This window comes from Triturus cristatus, chromosome 9, assembly GCF_964204655.1.
Source record: "Triturus cristatus chromosome 9, aTriCri1.1, whole genome shotgun sequence".
NCBI classification, from domain to species: Eukaryota; Metazoa; Chordata; class Amphibia; order Caudata; family Salamandridae; genus Triturus; species Triturus cristatus.
The window spans coordinates 986,645,633-986,668,273 of record NC_140592.1 but is presented as its reverse complement, the minus strand read 5'-3'; positions in this window follow the sequence as shown (position 1 = coordinate 986,668,273).

Genomic DNA, 22,641 nt, shown 5'->3' with positions numbered 1-22,641 from the left:
TCTATATGACAACTTCCTGTGGGAACTGGGCATAGCTCTGACCCAAGAATGCTAATTACATCCAAAATAAGATGGAAGAATCTTAAAAGTGGGGTCCTCATCAGCTGGCCTACCCTAAGGGTGGTGCTGGCTAAATGAGGGCACACCTCCTACTCTTACTAATTTTCCTACCTATCATACCTCCAAAAGTGGGATTCTACACTATCTGGAGAAGTTGGGGTTGCATAACAAGGGTGGCAGGGACTTTGAAGATTCCCTCCCTGGAATTCAAATCTTGTGAAGAGGAAGTGTGAACACCTTTGCCCATATAAGGCTTTGTTTCTGGCCTCTGAGAGCATAGTCTCTCAACTCAGGAGGTCAGAAACCTGTCTATGGTGGCTGGCTGATGAAGACCAGTCAGTCAACACACTAGTAGTTGGTAGGTATTCAGGGGCATCTCTAAGGAGCCCTCTGGGTGCATTGCTGAATACATTCGCCACTGGCATGAGTGTGGGTTTATTAAGACAAGGTGTTTGGTACCAAACACCTTGGGGTACAGTGAAGCCATCACATAGCTGGGGAACTCATATTCACAAGTGTCCAGCTCATGTACTTGTCATGGCTTCCCTGTGCACATGTAATATCTAAGGTTCTACTTAGATATCACAGGGACATCCACTCATGCAGATATGCCCAAGCATGGGGTAAAGTGTACCCTGCCTTAGGGCTGTAAGGCCTGCTGTAGGGGTGACTTACCTATACAACATGCAGTGTTTCTCTGGCATGGTACACAGTGGTGTGTGCCATGTCAACTCTTCATTTTTCTCTGCACAAATACACGCAGGCTTCAATGGCAGTTTGCAAGAACTTGGTGAGGGGCCACTTTTTGTGCTTCAGTCCTTAGGGACCCTCTTTAGTTCCCTAGGTACCAGAGGTAGCACTTACAAGAGACTTACAGAGATCCAAAAATGGTGCCAATTGTGGAACAATGGTACAGTTTAGGAAAAGAACACTGATACTGGGGACCTGGTTAGCAGGAACCCAGTACACTTTCAGTCAAAGTTGCACCAGATTCCAAGCAAAAAATTGTGCTACACAAGCCCACCCAGCCAACAGGCCGGGAAGCTAAGTCACAATCTGGGCAAGCCCATCTAGTCTATCAGGTGAGGATGAGTAAGGAAACAGGCTGGGTTGTGTAGAGCCTACTCTGCCTTACATTCTCCTGTCCAGGTCATTCCGTCAGGAAGTTGGCCTTCAACAGTATCAGGACCCAATTAAAAATCACTTTTCTCAGCTTCTTTATTTGGGATGAAAGGTGTCTACCTCTGCTAACTATATTTCAGCCAGGCCAAACCTAGCTTACTCAAAGAGGTCGCCCACATCTTGTGTAACCTCACCATGACCAATAGGGTCAGGGGGATTAGCTTGCTATTTGACATGGGGTCAGACCACCATGTCAAGGTCAGTACAGCCGTAAACGCTAACACCCAGCAGGAGGCCACTGACAGCTGTCAGTGCCCAGAACCACACCTTTAGCTCTTCACTTGCTGAAATTGATAAATGCAATAGCAAGTACTCCCTGATGTATGCACGCATAGCAGCAGCAGTACCAATAAATCCAATATTGATGTACACCGTAATCTATGCACGTACAATGATGTCAATACCAATAAATGCAATGCCAATGTATGTTGTAACCCATGTATGAACAGTGATGTGTGTACCAGTAAATCCAAAGCAGAAACTTATGCCCTCATAATGCCAGCCATATCAGTGAATGCAATGTTGATGTACGAAGTAATAATGAGAATATCTGCAAATATGATATAAATGACAGCCATATTACATGTACACAGGCTTACAAACCCGTATCATTGCTGTTGGATTTATCCGAGTCGACCGCATCACCCCCAAGTCAGAGATATGTGGTCAAACAGGCCGTGCGATCCAAACCCAAGCCTACCGATTGACAGGTCACAGGTGGGGTTACACTTAGCCCAAAGACAAACGCGCACCCAGAGAAACCATGATCGATCCCACAGATAGGTAGTCACACCACAACCAGGACAGAGGAGATTGGGCCAAGTAAAACAAGTTTGGCAAAAGGCACGCATTGCCAAAATACCACAAAGTTAGATGCCAAATGAAGTTAGCAACACTCAGCCAATCAGGACATGACATGCACACTGCATGAGGTGATCATGCGCTCACCACTCCGGACATCTGGACACGCACACACTGGCCCACACTACCTCTCCACGAGATCGAAAGCCATCTATGTCCCCCTTTATAAAATGGTTTTTCTAGGTATTTATGACTATGATGCTTTTCAATCAATGCCAAAGTGTTTTATTGTACCTAAAAGTGTATATCTGCGTGGCAAAATCTTCTGTGCTTTGAGACTGTGTTCAGAAGTGCCTCTGTCGCTACCCTCCTGGCCGCTGAATTTAATTAAACCAATTTGTTCCTGTTTTGCCAAACACCTCTTGTCTTTTCATTTATTGAAAGTAAAATCATTATCAAGCAACACACAGACAGGTGAAGGTGCTAACATATAGGCTAATTTCTGTTCAGATTGCCTGTCTGCTATTTTAGGGTGGGGGGTTACTACATCTTGTAGCAAACACCTTCATTCCATTCTCTCTTCTATTAGCTGAGGAGCCACCATCTCAAGCTTAGCAGCTGCCTGAATAGTCAGGTCTTCTTTTGGGTTGGGGAGGGCTTCACCAGGACCACTTAGGGAGCCCTCCCCAGCAGGGGCAGGATCACCTTGGTATACTGGAACTTTGGCTAAAAGATGCCCACCTTTCCTATTCTTTTTCCTATTCTTCTGGGGCTTACTTGCACTAACAAAAGGTTCAGCACCTCCAGAATCCTTGGGGGAGGCCTGGCACTGGACCAGTACCTCACGTTGGCTCAGACCAACATCTGGATTGTCATTTCCAAGGACACAGTCAAGGGGGATGTCTTTACTGACTACCGCCCTTGTCCAACTAAGGAACCCAGCTTTTTCTAGGGGTACCATAGGCACAGGCCTAACAGTAACCATTCCGGGATAGCCCTTACTCTTCCATTTTAACCTGGAATATACTGGTTTGAGAGGACCTGCTGTCATGCAGAACAGTGTGAATGGCACAGGTATCTCTCAGTGGAGAGGTGTGGTGCAGCGGCCAGGGCAGCTGACTTTGGAGCTTAGGGGTCACGGTTTGATCCCCGGCGGCAGATCAGCTCAGCACCATGTGACTCTGGGCAATAGCTCCCATGACGGTCCCCAGCACCTTGAGACCCGTAAGGGTGAGTGTTCGACTTGGCCCTTTTTGCAGGGTCATCCCTGAACTTTTTGCCTTCCTCCTGTATTTTTTCCGACCTGTTGTTGGCTGTTTTATGACTCTGAATTAACAACTTATTTGAGCTTACATTAATCAGCTCCCAAAGGTCTATACATCGTGAAAATAAATGTGCAGAAAAAAACACTAAGTAATATTACAATATATTTATTTAGTGATTTAAAGGAACAATCATCAGAGGGTCAAGAAGGTAGGAAAATGTTCTAGGGAACGTGTAAGAAGGAGTGCTCAAGTGTATATATAGGAGTCAAGAAAGCTCAAAGTGTGTAGAAAAGTAAAGAGCATATATTTACCAGACTGTACAAAACTGATAATCAATAAACAGGTAAATGCAACCTGGCCACATGCAAATTATTCATTTGAATTTGTAAGGAGTTTCCTTAAAGCTGTAAACAGGGGTAATGGGAAGGGGAAATTGGTCCAGGTGCGGTAGGGGGTAGCGTCGATGTTTCTATTGATCCGGCTTTTCGGCAAAAGAGGGACTTTAATACCTCAGCTATGCGGATTTTCCTCAGGACAAGGGGACGGGTGAAGTGACCCTCATCACTCTTGCAATGCTCAATTGGAGTCCAAAACCTGGTTACACCAATGCCCGTAACGTGGCAAGGGCCAGCTAAGGACAATACCTGTTATTCAGTAGATATAGACCATGGTGGTGGTGTCCAAAATATCCATGGAACGTAATATTCAGATCCGTATTTGTGGCAAAAGTTGTCTGAATGAATCAGGCAATCCAGGGCACAGCGTGATTTTTACAACTGGAGACGATCTGATCAACGTCCTTACTCCATCGCCGTAGCAGCTACTGGGATTTTACCTAATTTTAGAAAGTAGATATTTTCTTACCTAACCATCCAGCCTGACTCTGCTAGCTTGTGTATTGTGTGTCTGGCTTTGTGAGTGACAGGGGCTGGCTGGGAGATTCCAGGAGACAGGTTGAGTCAGCACAGGGCTAAATAGACCTATCTGCATGTAGAGTGGTGGGAGGAGCAGCACCTGGGTCTAAATAGGGTGTCGCTGGGAGCTGGAAGCGTGACTCAACGATAAAAAGTGTGTCACAGTCGCAGCTGTTGCCGTCACATCGCCGGAGAAGCATATCGCCGCCGCAGAGGTCGCTGCCGCATCACCAGAGAAGTGTGCCTTCGTCAAAGCTGTTACCCGACGCATCACCTGAGAAGCGTGTCACTGCCGCAGAAGTCCCCGTCGCATCACCAGAGAAGCGCATCGCAGGGCCTTTCACGGCTCCAAAGTTACAGAGTTCACCGCACGGCCGGGCGTGCACGCATCGTCTTCATGTCGTCGCATCAAGGGCACCATCTTATCGCGTCGCACCGGATTGTCACATCGCGTCGAGGTGGCATTTTGTCGCATCGTAACCGGAATGCAGTATGAGAATCAACCTATCACCTCCCCTCCGGTAAGGACCAAGACGCATCCCCTACTCTGCGCACGCATTGAGGCGCAACGCATCGTCTCCCCCGAATTAAGGAACCAACGCATCTCCATCCCTGCAAACCTTTTGTTTGTTTTGCATTACGCATCCAGGTACTTTGTGAGAAACATGTCGCATTTCTCATCAACTTGAACTAAGTTACTTCTACAATCTTTAAGTCTATTTAAGTACAGTATTGTGGATTTTTGTCATTTGTGGTCTTGAGTTAAGTCTACATAAAGAATAATTATTTTTATAAAACCTGTGTGGTGTCCATCGGTAGTGTTTTTACTGTATTACTGTATGTGTTCACAAATGCTTAACACACTGCCTCTGAGATAAGCCTGTCTGCTCGTGCCAAGCTACCAAGGGGGTGAGCTGGGGTTATCCAGTAGTGTAATCCCCTTTCTCTGCCTTAGAAGCAGGGTCCCTATTTGGTCAAAGGTACCTACCTCTGCCAACTCCAGACCCCCAGTTCTAACAGTGAGTATTTTGCGCTTTACAAATACCGTATTTTTACAATTTTATCTCTCAGGGCAGTGGCTGAGATTCCATTCACCAGTAGGTGGAAGAAGTGTCTACTTCCCTCTATAATCTCCAACTCATGTTTTGGGCCCATTTTCCATTTAAAGGCTAAGAGGACTTCCTTATCTGATGAATCGCCCACCAAGGCTACACTGGCAACCCCTGGAGGTACACCAGGAGGTTTGTTATTACGACAGGAAGAGCCCTTGACCTGGTGCACTGTCTGTTTACAGCTAAGGTACCAAATATTTTTGGGATCCCAGTGCATACCCTGATACCCACTTTTGTTTTGTGACTAGGTCCACTCTCCTGGTCAGATGTTTGGGGGACTAAAGAGGATTCCTTTTCTATATCTTTAGAGTGGTTCACCTTTTTCTGTTGTGGGGAGGGCTTTTGGCCTCTTTCGTTTGGTCACCCCCTCCATGACTTGTCTTGGACACTCTAGTTTTTACCCCAACTCTTAAGGAGAGACTGGTCACAGGCCCACCAGGTATTTTTGCAACTTCTCAAAAACACAATTACTCAACAGATGTTCTTTCATATTCAAATTATGCAGCTTATCATAGTCACGCACATGGCTTCTTTTCAACCAACCACCTAGTGTCTTTAATGTAAAGTCTACAAAATCAACCCAGGAACGGTCCATCTAAGCTTAATCCTCTTTTTTTCAGTGGTGAGTCCAAAGCACTCAATCAGGGTACCCTTCATGTGGCCATAGGACTCAAACTCTGCCTTGTTCAGTGTCAGGTATCTATTTCTGCACTTACCAGAGAACAGATCCCAAAAGAGAGAGCCCCAGTACTCCTGGCTGACCTTTCTCATGCTACAAACTCTCTTGAAAGCTGCAAACCATTTTGTGAGGTCATCACCTTCTGCATATTTTGGGGCAATCCCTTTGGAGATTTTAGGGTATAGACTTCCTCTCTGTCCCTAAATATTATGTTCTGCCACTATTCATGTGTGCTAAACCCAAATCTGCCCTTTTCCTTTATATGGCCAGTAACCTGTCCTGCATGGCTATCCTATGGATCAATCTCTCCAGAAGCATTTCCTCCTCTGTGAGATTCTTAGTGTACCTTGGCAACCTGAACTATCCTCACTAGAGGCAGAGGCCCTTGGCACACTTAGTTTGTTGTGAGGTAGAGGTGCTGTAGCCTCTCCTTCAAATGGGGGCGTGCCTGAGTCATCCTCCTCATTTGTTCGACCTTGGTTCTCAGGGTCGGTAGCATCATTCGAAGGATGGACCAGCCTATACTCTGCCAACGGCTTCTGAAACATTGCAGTGGTAGGGTGTGAGACAGTTTTTATTTTGTACCCATTACAGAGTGTCATTAACTGAGCATATTTCAGCTTGTGGTACTCATCATCACTCTAAAGTTGGGACCTTTTTAGAGCTAATAAATAAAAAATTGTAACACAGGTTTTTCAGTCCTAACTATAGTACGGTTTAAATTGTAAACAGTTTTAATCTTCAGGGACTTAACCGAGGCCCTAACAGTAATTTAAAAGAATTTAGAAAAAAGTTGACCAATCGAGTAAAATGCAATTTTAACTAAAGGCAATTTTGGGAATTACCCATGTAGTCACTTATTGACTATCAGCTCATGCAAAGTCGCAGACCCCACCGCTGATCCACCAATGAAAGAGGCTGGCTCTCCATATAGTGTACTAAAAAGCAATACAGTGCAGAGTGTCCAGTGGGTCTTACAGAGGCTAAAGTAGTTAATACTAATGCTGTCTTTTGTGGTAGTGTGGGCGAGCAGTTAGGCTTATCAAAAAGTAGTGCTGACCATTTGTTGTACTCATAGAAGCAATAAATGAGAACCACACACAAAGAATAAATCCAAGACCAAATTAGAAAAATAACACTTCTTTTTATATATGTTTCAAAATCAAGAACTTTGTTCAAAGGTAAGCACAGTTTTCAATATCGAAGCATAGAGATAAGAAAAGCTTTTAAAGTTGTGCAACTGTATGCACAATGGAATTGTATGGAAGGAAAAGTCAGAGATACATAAAGGTAGCAACAGTCAGTTTGGGGGGTTCACCTTCTGGGTTCGGACTTTTTGTGGGCCAAGTTACAAAGTGCTACCAGCAGTTCGTCAGAAACTGCCCTGGTTCTAACGGGATCAGGGTGCTAGTGAGGTTGGTAGTTGGCATGCTATGGTAAAGGGGAGGTTAACCCAAAAACAGGCTGAACAGGGTAACTTGGAGACAAGTTTGAGAGCTCCCAAATAGGGGCTTGGATTGGAAGGGGTCTTGGAGAAAGGGAGCACAGCCCGTTCAGCAGGACCAGGGCAAGGCAGCTTGGGTGCAGTATGGTTAAGTTGGCTGGGCGCACAAAGATGCTCCTCACAGTCAGGGATAAACAGCTGGCAGGGGACAAATCAAGGCAGCTGGGGCAGTCGCGAAGTGGGTCTCAGTGATGCTGCCATTCCTCGATGGCTGTTTGGTCCTGCTGCCGTGGGAATATGGACTGGACTGTCACTCTTGGTGTTTGGTGCAGGGCATCCGGTGCACTGTTCTGGTTGGCCCTGGTGTCTTCACACTTGGTGGAGTGACAGATCTGACCTCCCAGAGCATGAGTACCATCTCCTGGTCATCTTCAGCATAGTTCAGGCTGTGGAGCTGTAAGGAGATGGACGGGACTCTGCTTGTTGGTGCCTGCAGACTGCAGGAGAGTAGCTCTTCTACCCAAAGGGAGACTGTAGGTGATTTTCAAAGTGCTGGCAGGCTACCCAAGGCTTTGGTAATTTTCAAGCTTGCAGGACAAGTCACTCTGTCATGATTGTCCAGCGCTGCCAGCAGCGGATTTATTAAGCAATGCACCCAGTGGGCACCTTAGAGATGCCCTCCGAAAACCTACCGACCACTAGTGTGTTGACTGACTGGTCTCGACTAGCCAGCCACAAAAGACATGTTTCTGACCTCATGAGGTGAGAGCCTATGCTCTCAGAGGTCTGGAACAAAGCATGGTGGAGATGTTCACATCTCCTCCATGCAGGAGATGGATTCTAGGGAAGAAAGTTTCAAAGCCTGCCTTCTTTCTTATGCAACCCAGGCCTCTCCAGATAGTGGAGAAGTCCACCCCCTGTACTGCTCCCACTTTTAGCGGCAAGACAGGTGCAAAAATTGGAAGGTGTGCCCACATTCAGTCAGACCATCCCCTAGGGTGGGCCAGACAATTCAGACCCCACTTTTCAGACTCCTTCATCTTGTTTTGGATGGAATTAGCATTCTAGGTATGGGTTTAAGGCTTTGGACATAGTTTGCTTTGCCCTGCCTACTAGGTAGCTGGGGGTGGTGCACACATCCTTCTCTGCTGCACAGAACTGGCAGCTCGGGTCAATAGCAGTGGGAGGAAGTTCAGAGGGGGGCAGGCAGTGACATCAGTACCCGGTCCAGCTGGCGCACATAAGCCAGAGTGACATCAGAGAGGGTGAGTGAGGGTCAACAGCTGGGGAGGGCTCGGTGGTGTTTGTAAACACATTATGATCATTCTTCCTGGCTGATGGGTGCACATTTTTATAATTTTTGCCGGAGGATCATATGACTAGATCATGTATGCTCAAGGAAGAAGCTCCCATGCTAGTGATTGAGCATGAGTGAGTGCGTACATGTAAGGGGATAGCCTGGACTGGTGAGAGGGCATGTACTACCCTGAAGAGATTCTGGATCGGTGGCAGGGCCTGTTCCTCCCCGGGATGGGGTGAGGTCTGGACCAGTTACAGTTCCTGTGCCACCCCAGGGGGCCTGTTGAAAACAGGGGCAGACTACACAGGATGCTCTGCTGCAATGCCAGTGTGAGAAGTTGGCCTGGGTTATTATGTCCACTAGTTAAAGTGGGCAACTTGCGCCAGTCCAAACAGCCCTTATGGTGATTTAAGAGGCCAAAGATAACCTTAGAAAGCTATCCAAGTGGTAGCTGTGGGGTGCAGCCTTCAGGCTTAGTCTTGAAAGAATGTTAAGCAGCTTGTTTTACCAGAATGCAACATTATTGTATTGTTAAATTAAAGGAGAACCACACAGTAGTTATAAGAATATATATTTATTATTATAACACCTTAAATACCTCACAGTATTTGCTACAAGCAGATAAACACAAAGCACACAATACTGTAGCACAGAAGCAATCATGAGTAGCACTAATACACAGTGGGCTTCCAGGGGAGACCAAACCATATACTATAATAGTGGTATAAGAACCAGCACTCGAGTCAAGACAGTGTACTAGCTTAGGTCCAAACACAGGTGAAAAACTGCGCAGGCACCAATGTAATGTATATTCGGGTGCATAGCAGGGCAGCTCAGAGGTATGGAAACTGTGGCTTACTATGGATGTTTGAAGCCTTGTACGGTAAACAAGAATGTTGAAATTGAGGTTCATTATACCCCCATCACACTTCACATTGTTGTTCAATCAATCAATCAATCGATCGCATTTATAAAGCGCGCTACTCACCCATAAACGGTCTCAAGGCGCTGGAGGAGGGGGGGGGGTCAGTGCTCGAAGAGCCAGGTCTTGAGCTGCCTTCTGAAGGAGAGGTGGTCAGGTATGGCGCGAAGGTGGCTGGGCAGAGAGTTCCAGGTTTTCGCTGCTAGGAAGGAGAAGGATCTTCCTCCGGCGGTGGCTTTGCGGATGCGGGGTACGGCTGCCAGGGCCTGTCCGGTAGAGCATAGAGTGCGCGGAGGAGTGTAGAAGGAAACGCGGTTGTGGATGAGTTTGGGTCCGAGGTTGTGAAGGGCTTTGTGTTCGTGGGTGAGGAGTCGGAAGGTGATCCTCTTGTTGACTGGGAGCCAATGAAGTCTCTTCAGGTGTCCGGAAATGTGGTGGTGGCGGGGTATGTCCAGGATGAGTCGTAGGGCAGCGTTCTGGATCCGTTGTAGTTTCCTCTGCAGCTTGGTGGTGATGCCGGCGTACAGAGTGTTCCCGTAGTCCAGGCGGCTGGTGACGAGGGCGTGGGTGACGGTCTTCCTGGTGTCGGTGGGGATCCAGCGGAAGATCTTGCGGAGCATGCGGAGGGTGTTGAAGCATGCCGAGGTCACCGAGTTGACCTGTCTGGTCATGGAGAGGGATGAGTCCAGGATGAAGCCGAGGTTGTGTGCGTGGTCGGTGGGTTGGGGAGTGCTGCCTAGGGCGGGGGGCCACCAGGAGTCGTCCCATGCGGTGGGAGTAGGGCCGAGGATGAGGACCTCCGTCTTATCTGTGTTCAGTTTCAGCCGGCTGTCTGTCATCCAGTTCGCTACTTCCTTCAATCCGTCATGTAGTCTGGTCCTAGCTGAGGTGGGGTTGTTTGTGAGGGATAGGATGAGCTGGGTGTCGTCGGCGTAGGATATGAGGTCGAGTCCGTGTTTGCGTGCGATGTTCGCCAGGGGGGTCATGTAGACGTTGAAGAGGGTGGGGCTCTGGGAGGATCCTTGGGGTACGCCGCAGATGATCTCCGTGGCTGTGGATCTGAAGGGGGGCAGGCGGACTCTCTGAGTCCTTCCGGAGAGGAAGGAGACGATCCATTCCAGGGCCTTGCCTCTGATGCCGGCGGTGCTGAGGCGGTGTATCAGGGTGCGGTGGCAGACCGTGTCGAAGGCTGCAGAGAGGTCCAGGAGTATGAGGGCCACGGTTTCTCCCTTGTCGGTCAGGGCTCGGATGTCATCCGTGGCTGCGATGAGGGCGGTTTCGGTGCTGTGGTCGGCCCTGAAACCGAAGTGTGTGGGGTCGAGGGAGTCGTTGGTTTCCAGGGCGGTGGTGAGTTAAGCGTTGACGATTTTCTCAATCACTTTGGCGGGGAACGGTAGGAGAGAGATGGGCCGGAAGTTTTTGAGTTCGGTGGGGTCTGCTGTAGGTTTCTTTAGGAGGGCGTTGAGCTCTACGTGTTTCCATCTCTCCGGGAAGGTGGCGGCGGTGAGGGAGGCGTTGATGACGTCTCGGAGGTGCGTTGCGATGATGCTGTCGGCCTTGTTGTAGATGTGGTGCGGGCAGGGGTCTGATGGGGATCCGGAGTGGATCGAGTTCATGACGCGGGTGGTCTCCTTGGTGGTGATAGGGCTCCGGGTGAGGATGGGGGTGATGTCGGTGGCGGGTTCCGGGTGGGGGTTCGCGTTGGCTGTCGGGAAGCTGTTGTATATGTCGATGATCTTGTGGTGGAAGAAGGTTGCGAGGGAGTTGCAGAGGTCCTGTGAGGGAGGGATGGGGTTGTTTTCTGCGTCCGGGTTGGAGAGCTCTTTGACGATGCCAAATAGTTCCTTGCTGTTGTGGGCGTTGTTGTCAAGTCTGTTCCGGTAGGCTGTTTTTCGTGCGGTGCGGAGGTGTTGGTGGTGTTGGCGGGTGGCGTCCTTTTGAGCTGACATGTTCTCTTCGGACTGGTTGAGGCGCCACGTCTTCTTGCGGGCGCAGCATTCTTTCTTGGAGTCCTTGAGGTCGGGGGTGAACCAGGAGTTTTTCTTGTGGTTGTTGGTGTTAGCTTGAGTCTTCAGGGAGGACAGGAGGTTGGCGCAGTCGGAGATCCAGCTTGTGAGGTTGTTGGCGGCTTCGTTTGGGTCGGTGGTGCTGGTGGGTTGGTTCTGGGAGAGGGTTGATGCGAGCTGTTCAGTGGTGATACGATTCCAGTGTCTTCTTGGTGGTTGCTGGGTGTGGTGAAGCACGGTGGTCTTCTTGAGGCTGAAGTGGATACAGCTGTGGTCCGACCAGGTGAGTTCGGTGGCGTGGCTGACGGTGATGTGTTTGCTGGAGGAGAAGATGGGGTCGAGCGTGTGTCCGGCGTGGTGGGTGGGTGTGTTGACTAGCTGTTTCAGTCCCAGGTTGGCGAGGTTGTCCAGTAAGGCGGTGGTGTTTTTGTCGGTGAGGTTCTCCAGGTGAAAGTTGAGGTCTCCTAGGAGGATGTAGTCGGTGGACGAGAGTGCGTGAGGGTTGACGAAGTCTGCGATGTCTTCGCTGAACTTGGTGCGAGGTCCTGGACGTCTGTACATGAGGGTGCCTCTGAGGGTGGTCTTGGGGTCGCTGTGGATCGTGAAGTGGAGATGTTCGGCGTCGGGGAGTGAGTCGTCGGTGTGGGTCGAGATGCGGATGGAGCTTTTGTGTGCGATGGCGATGCCTCCTCCGATGCGGTTGATGCGGTCTTTCCGGATGATTTTGAAGCCGTCGGGGATCGCTATGGCGATGTCGGGTGCCGAGGAGGGGTTCATCCAGGTCTCGGTGAGGAAGGCGATGTCCGGGTTTGTTGAGTTGATGAGGTTCCACAGTTCGATGGCGTGCCTGTGGACGGATCGGGAGTTGACCAGCATGCAGTGGAGATTGCTTCCGGGGGAGTTGTTCTCGGCGGGAGCGGCGTGGGCCCGAAGGCAGGTGAAGCGGCAGTTGTTGCAGGTGAAGGATCCGTGGGTCCGTTTCGGGGTGGCGTGGTAGCAGCCCGGCGTGCGGCCGGGGTTGAGGTTGGTGAGCGTGGCGGAGTCGTAAGTCAGGCGGGGGGCGTGGGGACCAGGCGGTCGGGCACTGGGCGCGGTCCAGGCGCGGACGGGCGCAGACGGGCTTGCCTTAGGCGCGCCTTCGGCGCGTCCGCTGCGCGGCCTCGCAGCGGCCGCCATTTAAGGGGTAGCCGGGGAGGCGGGGTTAGCAGCGAAGGCAGGCACTCAGGGTACACGGAGAGAAGGGAGCGTGATCACAACAAGCAGACAGCAAAGGGCACGCACAGGCAAAACCAAGCAGGCAGACAGCAAAGGGCACACACTCGGGGTACACGGAGAGAGGGGAGCGCGATCACAACAAGCAGACAGCAAAGGGCACACACAGGCAAAACCAAGCAGCCAGACAGCAAAGGTCACACACTCAGGGTACACGGAGAGAGGGAAGCGCGATCACAACAAGCAGACAGCAAAGGGCACACACAGGCAAAAAACAAGCAGGCAGACAGCAAAAGGGAGAAGGCACACAGGTCTGGTGGCGCTGTGAGGACAGGGGAGCGACCTACCCTGGGGTCAAGGGTCGCTACCACTGCCTCGCAGCGGCCGCCATTTAAGGGGTAGCCGGGGAGGCGGGGTTAGCTGGGAGGCGGGAGGTGGGCGGGTAGGTGAAAAAGCGGGAAAAGCAACGGCGGGAAGGCCTCGAGAATGGCGAGGAGGCCTAGAAGACGAAAAAGTACCGAAAAAGGTACGAAAAAACGGGAAAAAAACGCGGCAGACAAGGAGAAAAGCGGCGGAAGGACGGGGGGGACGGCGGGGACACTCAGCGAAGGCAGGCACTCAGGGTACACGGAGAGAGGGGAGCGTGATCACAACAAGCAGACAGCAAAGGGCACGCACAGGCAAAACCAAGCAGGCAGACAGCAAAGGGCACACACTCGGGGTACACGGAGAGAGGGGAGCGCGATCACAACAAGCAGACAGCAAAGGGCACACACAGGCAAAACCAAGCAGCCAGAAAGCAAAGGTCACACACTCAGGGTACACGGAGAGAGGGAAGCGCGATCACAACAAGCAGACAGCAAAGGGCACACACAGGCAAAAACCAAGCAGGCAGACAGCAAAAGGGAGAAGGCACACAGGTCTGGTGGCGCTGTGAGGACAGGGGAGCGACCTACCCTGGGGTCAAGGGTCGCTACCACTGCCTCGCAGCGGCCGCCATTTAAGGGGTAGCCGGGGAGGCGGGTTTAGCTGGGAGGCGGGAGGTGGGCGGGTAGGTGAAAAAGCAGGAAAAGCAACGGCGGGAAGGCCTCGAGAATGGCGAGGAGGCCTAGAAGACGAAAAAGTACTGAAAAAGGTACGAAAAAACGGGAAAAAAACGCGGCAGATGAGGAGAAAAGCAGCGGAAGGACGGGGGGGACGGCGGGGACACTCAGCGAAGGCAGGCACTCAGGGTACACGGAGAGAGGGGAGCGCGATCACAACAAGCAGACAGCAAAGGGCACGCACAGGCAAAACCAAGCAGGCAGACAGCAAAGGCCACACACTCGGGGTACACGGAGAGAGGGGAGCGCGATCACAACAAGCAGACAGCAAAGGGCACACACAGGCAAGCAGCCAGACAACAAAGGTCACACACTCGGGGTACACGGAGAGAGGGGAGCGCGATCACAACAAGCAGACAGCAAAGGGCACACACAGGCAAAGACCAAGCAGGCAGACAGCAAAAGGGAGAAGGCACACAGGTCTGGTGGCGCTGTGAGGACAGGGGAGCGACCTACCCTGGGGTCAAGGGTCGCTACCACTGCCTCGCAGCGGAAGCCATTTAAGGGGTAGCCGGGGAGGCGGGGTTAGCTGGGAGGCGGGAGGTGGCCGGGTAGGTGAAAAAGCGGGAAAAGCAACGGCGGGAAGGCCTCGAGAATGGCAAGCAGGCCTAGAAGACGAAAAAGTAACGAAAAAGTTCTCTGTGACACCCACATTACTGTGGCTGTTCTCACAGTATAAGTAAAAAAACATATGAGTGTGAATAAACACCACCTCCCAATCTGATTGATTATGACATGGAGACGATTTGGACTCCCCACCACCGAGAAGCGTGCTGCTCATTAAGCAAGGCACATGACCACAGACAATGAATGTCAACACTCTAATGGTAATTAAGTTGAAGAGATGCCCGACCAGTCAAACCCTGTTACCTTCACCGTATATAGCACTCTGTAAAATACACTATAAGTCCAGGCACAAGAGGTGAGACGTGCAGAGGCTCACGCACGTAAAGAATACAAAGAAACAAGAACTGAAAATGCCCAGACTTGGGAGTTATTTTTATTTAAAGATACTCAACTGTTCACAGATATACATAACTCTGTAGCCATTGGAGAGATAACTGGAGAAGGAGGCAGGGCAGTCACATACAGTTTGGGCACTTGTGTTAGCATTTTTCTGTGTAATAAGCAAACAACAATTGCCTTATTAGGGGACGGTGGCGAGACAAACTCCGCCACGTGGCAGAATCAGAGTTTTTTATGAACTCTGCCCTCCGAGTGGAGCGCGAAGGTGGCAAAACTCCGCAAAATCAGCTGGCAGAGCGCAGTTCATCGTCCACCGGTAATTCTAAGATCAGGGCTATTCCCACTTCCCACAGGAAGTGGTCATATGAGGGTGTTGATACCCTAAATGTAGGTAGCTCATTAACTACTAAATGTACTCCCCTTAAACACCCCTAAATTTCAGTATTTAGGTGGCACCCCTGAACTCTATAAATTAGATTTGATGGATCAAGAGAAGAAGGACCAAAAAGAACTGCAGCAGAACTATGGACATTTGCCGCAAAACCCTGCCTATCCTTAGGCCACTTTTGACAGTCAGAACAGAGTGTCTCGTCCTGTGAGCTGGAGAACTACCAAAGTCTTGTGTAGTGTGCTAGTACTTCAAAAATCACCTACAGTCTCCCTTGGAGTAGAGGAGCTACTCCCCTGACATATCGACCGTCTCAACTGGCTCGACCGACACCAAAGGCAATCAGAAGAAGTTATTTGTGCTCTAGAAGGTTACATTTGCCTCCCCACGGATGCTTAGCATTACCCTCTGATAAGCCTACCTGCTCGCCCACCCTACCACAAAAGACAGCATTAGTATTATCTACTTTAGCCTCTGTAAGACAATTTGGGACCCACTGGACACTCTGCACTGTATTTCTTTTTAGTGGAGGGGTCTACGACTTTGAATGAGCTAATACCACTTGGTCAATAAGTGACTACATGGGTAATTCCCAAAATTGCCTCTAATTAAAATTGCATTTTACTCGATTGGTCAACATTTTTATAAATTCTTTTAATTTACTGTTAGGGCCTTGGTTAAGTCCCTGAAGATTAAAACTGTTTAAAATGTAAAGTTTACTATAGTTAGGACTGTAAAACCTGTGATACGATTTTTTGTTTATTAGCTCTAAAGAAGGTCCCAATTTTAGAGTGATGATGAGTACCACAAGGGATGTGGATAAGGAGCTCAATCTTACCCCTTAGCTGAAAGATGCTCAGTTAAGGACCCTCTGTAATGGGTACAAAATAAGAACTGTCTCACACCCTACCACTGCAATGCTTCAGAAGCCGTTGGCACAAAAGAGAGTGCTAGTATTATCTACTTCACTGGACTATCTGCACAGTGTAGTATTCCAGTTTATTGTCATGTTCAACAGGCTGCAGAAGTAGTCGATGTAAAGTAATGAATTTAATGTTGTGTGCAGTTAATCCAGTTGATGCTGTTACTACACATGATTAATTTGATTCTGTAGTCCTCTGTAGATAAGCAGTGAGAATTCTAATTAAGAAAGTTATTTGCTGGTGCCAGCTTAACCACTGATGTATAGAAGTATCGGCTTAAATGAAGTGCATTCACATTATTTCTTCTCATGCAGAAATCCATGCTCTATTTTATCTTTTACTGTGATACACATTTCTTTCTTTTCATCATTCAGTTTTGCTACTAAGTGTTCGAATTTAACACTTTCCTCTCTTGCTTGTTGCATTGTAGTATCCACCTCATTCATGGCTGTAGCTGCTTCTTTTTTAATAACTGGTTGTCTAAGAGGATATTAACTAAGTGGTCCAGAACGTTGTCTGCTTTGTGACATCTCCTTAGCTACCTCAGCAGCAATGGTTTCTTCATGTTCAATGTCATCTTTCAACCTTTGCAAGTAGTTTGGAAAGACTGAACACTGAATGCTGTCTTTTACAGCATTCAAAGAATCTTCTTAGCAGTCATAGTTTCCAAGTAGTTCTGATTCAGCACTCCAAGGCTTGAACAGTTGTAGAAGGGTCTAATAGAAAAACTGTCTTATGTCTGGAGTTTGGCAACTCAGTTTCCTGTGGTTAATTAGATTTCCTTTGCTGTGTCTCACCAACCAACCGTCACATCCATTTATTGCATATTTCACTTCTTCTATGTTTTCCGTTACATTGCTTCTATAACTGTAGCTTTGAAGTCCTTCCTAAGTCATATTGTTTCTAGATGTGGACTCCTTCTTAGATAGTACATGTCTAACATATTTGATTTCACAATATCTGTGCTTTCCGGATCGAACTCTACTAGATTTGAATTTCTGGAAAAGACTTCAACACTATTTTGTGTACCTGCAAGGCTAGACTTACCCAAACAATTCCCCTTGACTTGGAGAACAAACCAGCCAAGCCTAACTGATCTGAGCACTCATAGGACCGTATCTCTCTATGGGAAATCATTTTCAAGCTGAAGCTATACAATTTCTTGATAAGACTCAACTCTGCAGAAATATCCTCTCACATCTCTTTCATCTCTATCTTTTCTGCTTCTGTAATACATAAAGTGACATAACGAGGAACAGAAATGGAGTTGTCTGCAACAAACTGTATATCCATGGTCGCATTACACATTTTCAGAATGATTATATTATAGTCATTAATATACTTCGGGGCTTCTGTTCTTGTCAGGTTGTATGTGTTTTTCAAGCATTTTCATGTCAGTCATGTCTGACTGCAGATAAAAAGCTGTTTACTCTTCCTTGTGACATGACAGGTCGTGGGAATCCAAAACCGCATCTTGTGTAAAATCTACCTTTGCATCTGTATTTTCAGTGATATTATTTCCTACAGCTATGAGTTTGAAAGTGCAGAACTTGTTGTATCAAGCCATTTCACCACCATCTTTTGGAATAGCGCATGTCACATACTGTTCACTGAAAGACAGGACAGACTCATCACTGTCAGTTCCAAATTTTGGTGCATTTGTTATCCATACCAGCATGTGAATATGAGGAGCACCTCTTGCTTGGTACTCTTTATGCCAAAAGAAATCAGCTACTTTGTCAAGAGGAGGATTTGTTTTGTTCCAGAAGAAAGATATCATAGCTAGAAACCTTTGATTAAAATATCTGCAAACAGTAGTGGGATCCAAGGAGCAGAGTTCTCTGGCTGTCTTAACTTTGAAGTAGTTATTGTTAGAGTTTGCTCAATTCAAGTCGGTCATCCCACGCACACTCAGCACAACTGGGTGTCAGAAACCAAGTAGGTGCACCTGGGGTTTTCAACATACACTATGAAGACAACAGCAATACTCATTGGTGTCATGTTGCATGCCATCAAATTAATCATGGTGTATTCCAACTTTTCATCCTTTCATAAGCTTTGTCAAGAAACTCCTTTGAAGAAAGGTTTTGAAGATTTACTCCTGTCTTTAGTATATGGGTTACAGTATATGAAAGTTCAGATAAGTCACTCTCAAACAAAAGATGGAATATATTTGGAATACACTGTCTAAATCTAGTATCCTCTGAATATAATCTGTTTGAGTTCTATTCAGCTGCTGGTGGCTGTATGGGGCAGTCATCATGGCATGCACCTTCTCCAGTAGGAAACAGTTGTGGAAAGAAGCGAGCCTCTAAACCTTTTTCCCACACACTCATGGGAGCTCATTTTGCTTGCTTCATTTGAAACAGACCAATAGTATCACCAATAATTTCTTTAGAATGCAGAGAATGAATGCTATATTGTTCATAAATTTAGTCGGATCTCAATTGATTCACCTTTTCAATCTGACCACCTGACAGTAATATTTCATCCCCCTTATCTGCTATATCTTGATATCTTATATCTTGAACAACATTAGCATTTTTATAATAAATATTATTTTGTACAAGGTATAATGTTGCTTTTTTAAAACTTATTCAACATCCACTAACTCTTGCCATATGTTTTTCTTCTCAGATCGATCACCATTTACTAGAATTATAAGTGGATCATCAAAATCTCTCTGTACCTCTATAGTTTCAATATTCTTTATGAAATCTAATGGCAAGTAGTACACAACTCTACCTTTAAGACCTTTCTATAGCTAATTTCCCAGTTGTTGGTTCCATACAAAGTATAGCTCTGAAAGGATGTATACGTTCTATGTGACTTGATTCATAAACATTTAAATCTTGAAGTTCTTGTGGAATTGGAACTACTTCTAACTAGTTATGTACTGCTCTAGCTGGCATAACTTGTTTATCCTCTTACTTACCATAGCAGTACTTACATACAATTTACAGTTTTTACAAATTAAATTGTTCTTCTACAAATAAGTAAGCAGCAATTTCTTGCCATTTATCTCTGTTCTCTTCTTCAGTTTTTGAATACACTACAGCATTATGAGTTTGACTTTTGTAGTGAGTGCATCAACAATATATGCAAACACAGTTTGATTTCTCTGAACAAACTGTGTTAAACATCCTAATCTCTTCTGTAAAGTTATCAACACTAATATATGTGTCCTGTTCATCTATACCTGCAGATTCCGACTCCTAATTTTCTCTATACCCCTTTTCAGGACCAAAGTAACAAAACTGAACATCTTCACAAACTCGTTCTACCTGTGCTATTGTATCACGCAAAAGAGCTCTATTCATTTGATTTCTCCTAAACATAAGGCCGGAGTTTTGATATAGTAAATTCTCCTAACTAACTTTTGCATTATAGAGTGGTTAACAGCTAACATTCTAAAATGATAAAAGGTGCTTTGGCACTCTTTCTTTGACAGACATGCTAGTGAATGTCCCTGTTTATGTGTATGCTTCATTAATTTGCATTGGTCTAATCCTTGAAACATACTTATTTTCTTTTTCAGATGTTTACAGGGAAACATACAAAGGAAAGTTCTCAATGTGTCAATTGGTTCCTTCTGAACACTTCAAATACTGCTACAGTTCTATTTGTACACAGGGGTCTGTCTAAATCAAAAATGTCCTTTTTTAAACCATGGCCTGACCTCTACTTCAACTGCCTTTCAATTTGCATACTGCCTCATTCAGCTCCGTCCTTCTCCTCTGTGCTACTACTCCTTGCCATCAAACTGGTTAGAGTGTGAATGGTAGGTCATAGCTATATGTTTTGGGCCACAGAGTCTGCTAGAAAGAGTGGCATTGACAGGGACTTGGGTTTGGCTAATGTGGACATTACTTGGGTCGGCCAGAAAGAGTTAAAGTGGCATCAATTGGTGCCTTTGGTTGAAAACATTATGAATTGACAACATCCAGACCTCATGATTGTGCACTGGTGTGGCAATTTATTTATTTATCCACTTGTAAAGCACCTGGTTATACCACCGGTGTGTCCCCGCACTAGAAAGAGAACTCTCAGTGATGCAGCGGGGAAACTCTCCGCGAGAAGCTAATTGACAGTGGTTCTAGTAGGTCTAATCTGGTTGGCTGTTGGGAACAGCCATGTCTTTAGATTTTTGCGAAAGGAGGTTTCACAAGATTCTGCTCTTATGTCCGCAGGCAGTGTGTTCCACATCTTGGATGCAAAATATCTAAGGGAGCGTGCACCCATTCTCTCTTTCTGTATTCTCGGCACCGTCACAAATGCCCTGCCTTTGGATCTTAGGTTACGGCTTGGTGTGTAGGGTGTTATCAATCGTTGCAGGTATCATGGACCTTTTTTTAACAGGATTCGGTGACAATAGCACATTGCCTTAAACATGATTCTCTTCTCCAACGGCAGCCAATGCAATCTTACCAGCGCCTTCGTTGTGGATGTTCTTTTTGGAAGGTTCAACACTAGGCGAGCTACTGCGTTTTGTACTGACTGAAGTTTTGTCAGCCCTTTTTTGGATGCACCCAGATATAGAACATTTCCATAGTCCATTTGGGAGGTAACCAAGGTATGTACTATTGTTTTCCTTGTGCTAGATGGTAATAGGTAAAGGAGTTTTCTCAGGACTCAGAGTCCCGAAGATTTTCCCCACCACTTTCCGAATTTGGCTGTCAAATGTCAGTTTGAAGTCGAACCACACTCCGAGGTTTTTTACTTCTGCTTTGAGGGTTGGTATTTGGCCCAACGTCTCAGCCCACCAAGCATATGACCAAATGGTTGGGGCCTTACCCACGATCAGCACCTATATTTTGTTTCCATTGAGCTTCAAGCAATGGTTGTACATCCATGCTGCTACATCCTCCAGACACCTGGAGAATTGCTGTGCTGTCTGCTCGGGGTTTTGAGACAAGGTCACAATCAGCTGAGTATCATCAGCATATGATGTGATGGTCACGTTATGGCCTTTCACTAGCTCTGCAAGTGGTCCCACGTACAGGTGAAATAATGTGGGGCTCAGAATTGACCCCTCTGGTACGCCCTGAGACAGGGGAAACTCTTAGATGTGTGTGTCTGTTGAGATAAAAGGTGTCATCCAGTGCAGCGCAGCGCCCCTAACGCTGCATATCTCTAATCTTTGGAGGAAAAGGCCATGGGAGGCGGTGTCAAAGGCTGCAATTAGATCTAGCAGGATCAGTGCAGCGGTCTGAACTTCATCTGCATATTGTCTCATTGTTTCAGTGGCTAAGAGCAGTGCCGACTCCGTGGAGTGTGCAGCTCTTAAACCTGATTGTGAGGGGTGCAGTAGATCATTCTTGTTGATATGGTTAGTTAGGTGCTTATTTGTTACTTACTCTGCAACTTTCGCAAAGAAAGGTAGTAGCAAGATGGGGCGCAAATTTTCTAACACCGTGTGATCTATTGATGCCTTTTTCCTTAGTAGACATACTATCGCTTCTAGGGGTGGGCGGAATTTGCGTAATCGCGTTACGCAAATCTCCGCGAAACCGTAAAAATCTCCGCGAACACGCAGAAATTCCGCGAACACGCGGAATTGCTTGTTCGCGATGCTTTTTTCCAGTTCGCGATCGCTGTTTGCGTGCTCGGGGAGAAATATCTCGCGAACACGCATTTTGAGAACGCGAACAAGCAAAAATTTCGCGAAGTTGCGGAAAGCAGAATTTTGGGCAATTTCGCGTTCTCCGCGGAACGCGAAATTACCCAAATTCCGCAAATTCCGCGAGCGGAACGGAATTTACCGCCCAGGCCTAATCGCTTCCTTCCATTTTATGGGAACTTCTCCCAGCTGAAAGGAGCGTGTTATTAGCTCTGAGATATATGGCATAATGATGTTTCCTCCCTGCATTAGGATCTCTGGGCGAGCTGCATCTAATGGGGATCCAGATTGAATTCCGCTTGCTTTGATCTTCAGCTCATCTAACTCCTGCACCTTAAATTCGTCAAGGGTCTCTCCCTTGAATGTTGTATCTGGCCTACATTCTCAGTTCTTGCCCTGACGTGCTTCTGCCGGAAAAGCGTCATATATTTTCATCACTTTTTCTGCAAAGTAATCGGCCACTTTATTGCAATTCTCCATTGAGGAAGATGTTGAGTTATTTACATTTTTGCCTGATTTTAGGGATTTTAGTATGGCGAACATTTCTTTAGAGGAGTTGCTGGCCCTTTCAATCTTTTCAGTATAAAAATCACATTGTGTTTTCTTAATAAGGGCATGGTATTTTTTTAGTTCTATTTTATATCTCACTTTTATTTTGATACAATAGTCCTTCCGCCACCTGCGCTCAAGCTGTTTACACTCTTTTTTTGGCTCTTATTAGTGCTTCATTTAACCATGGCGCCA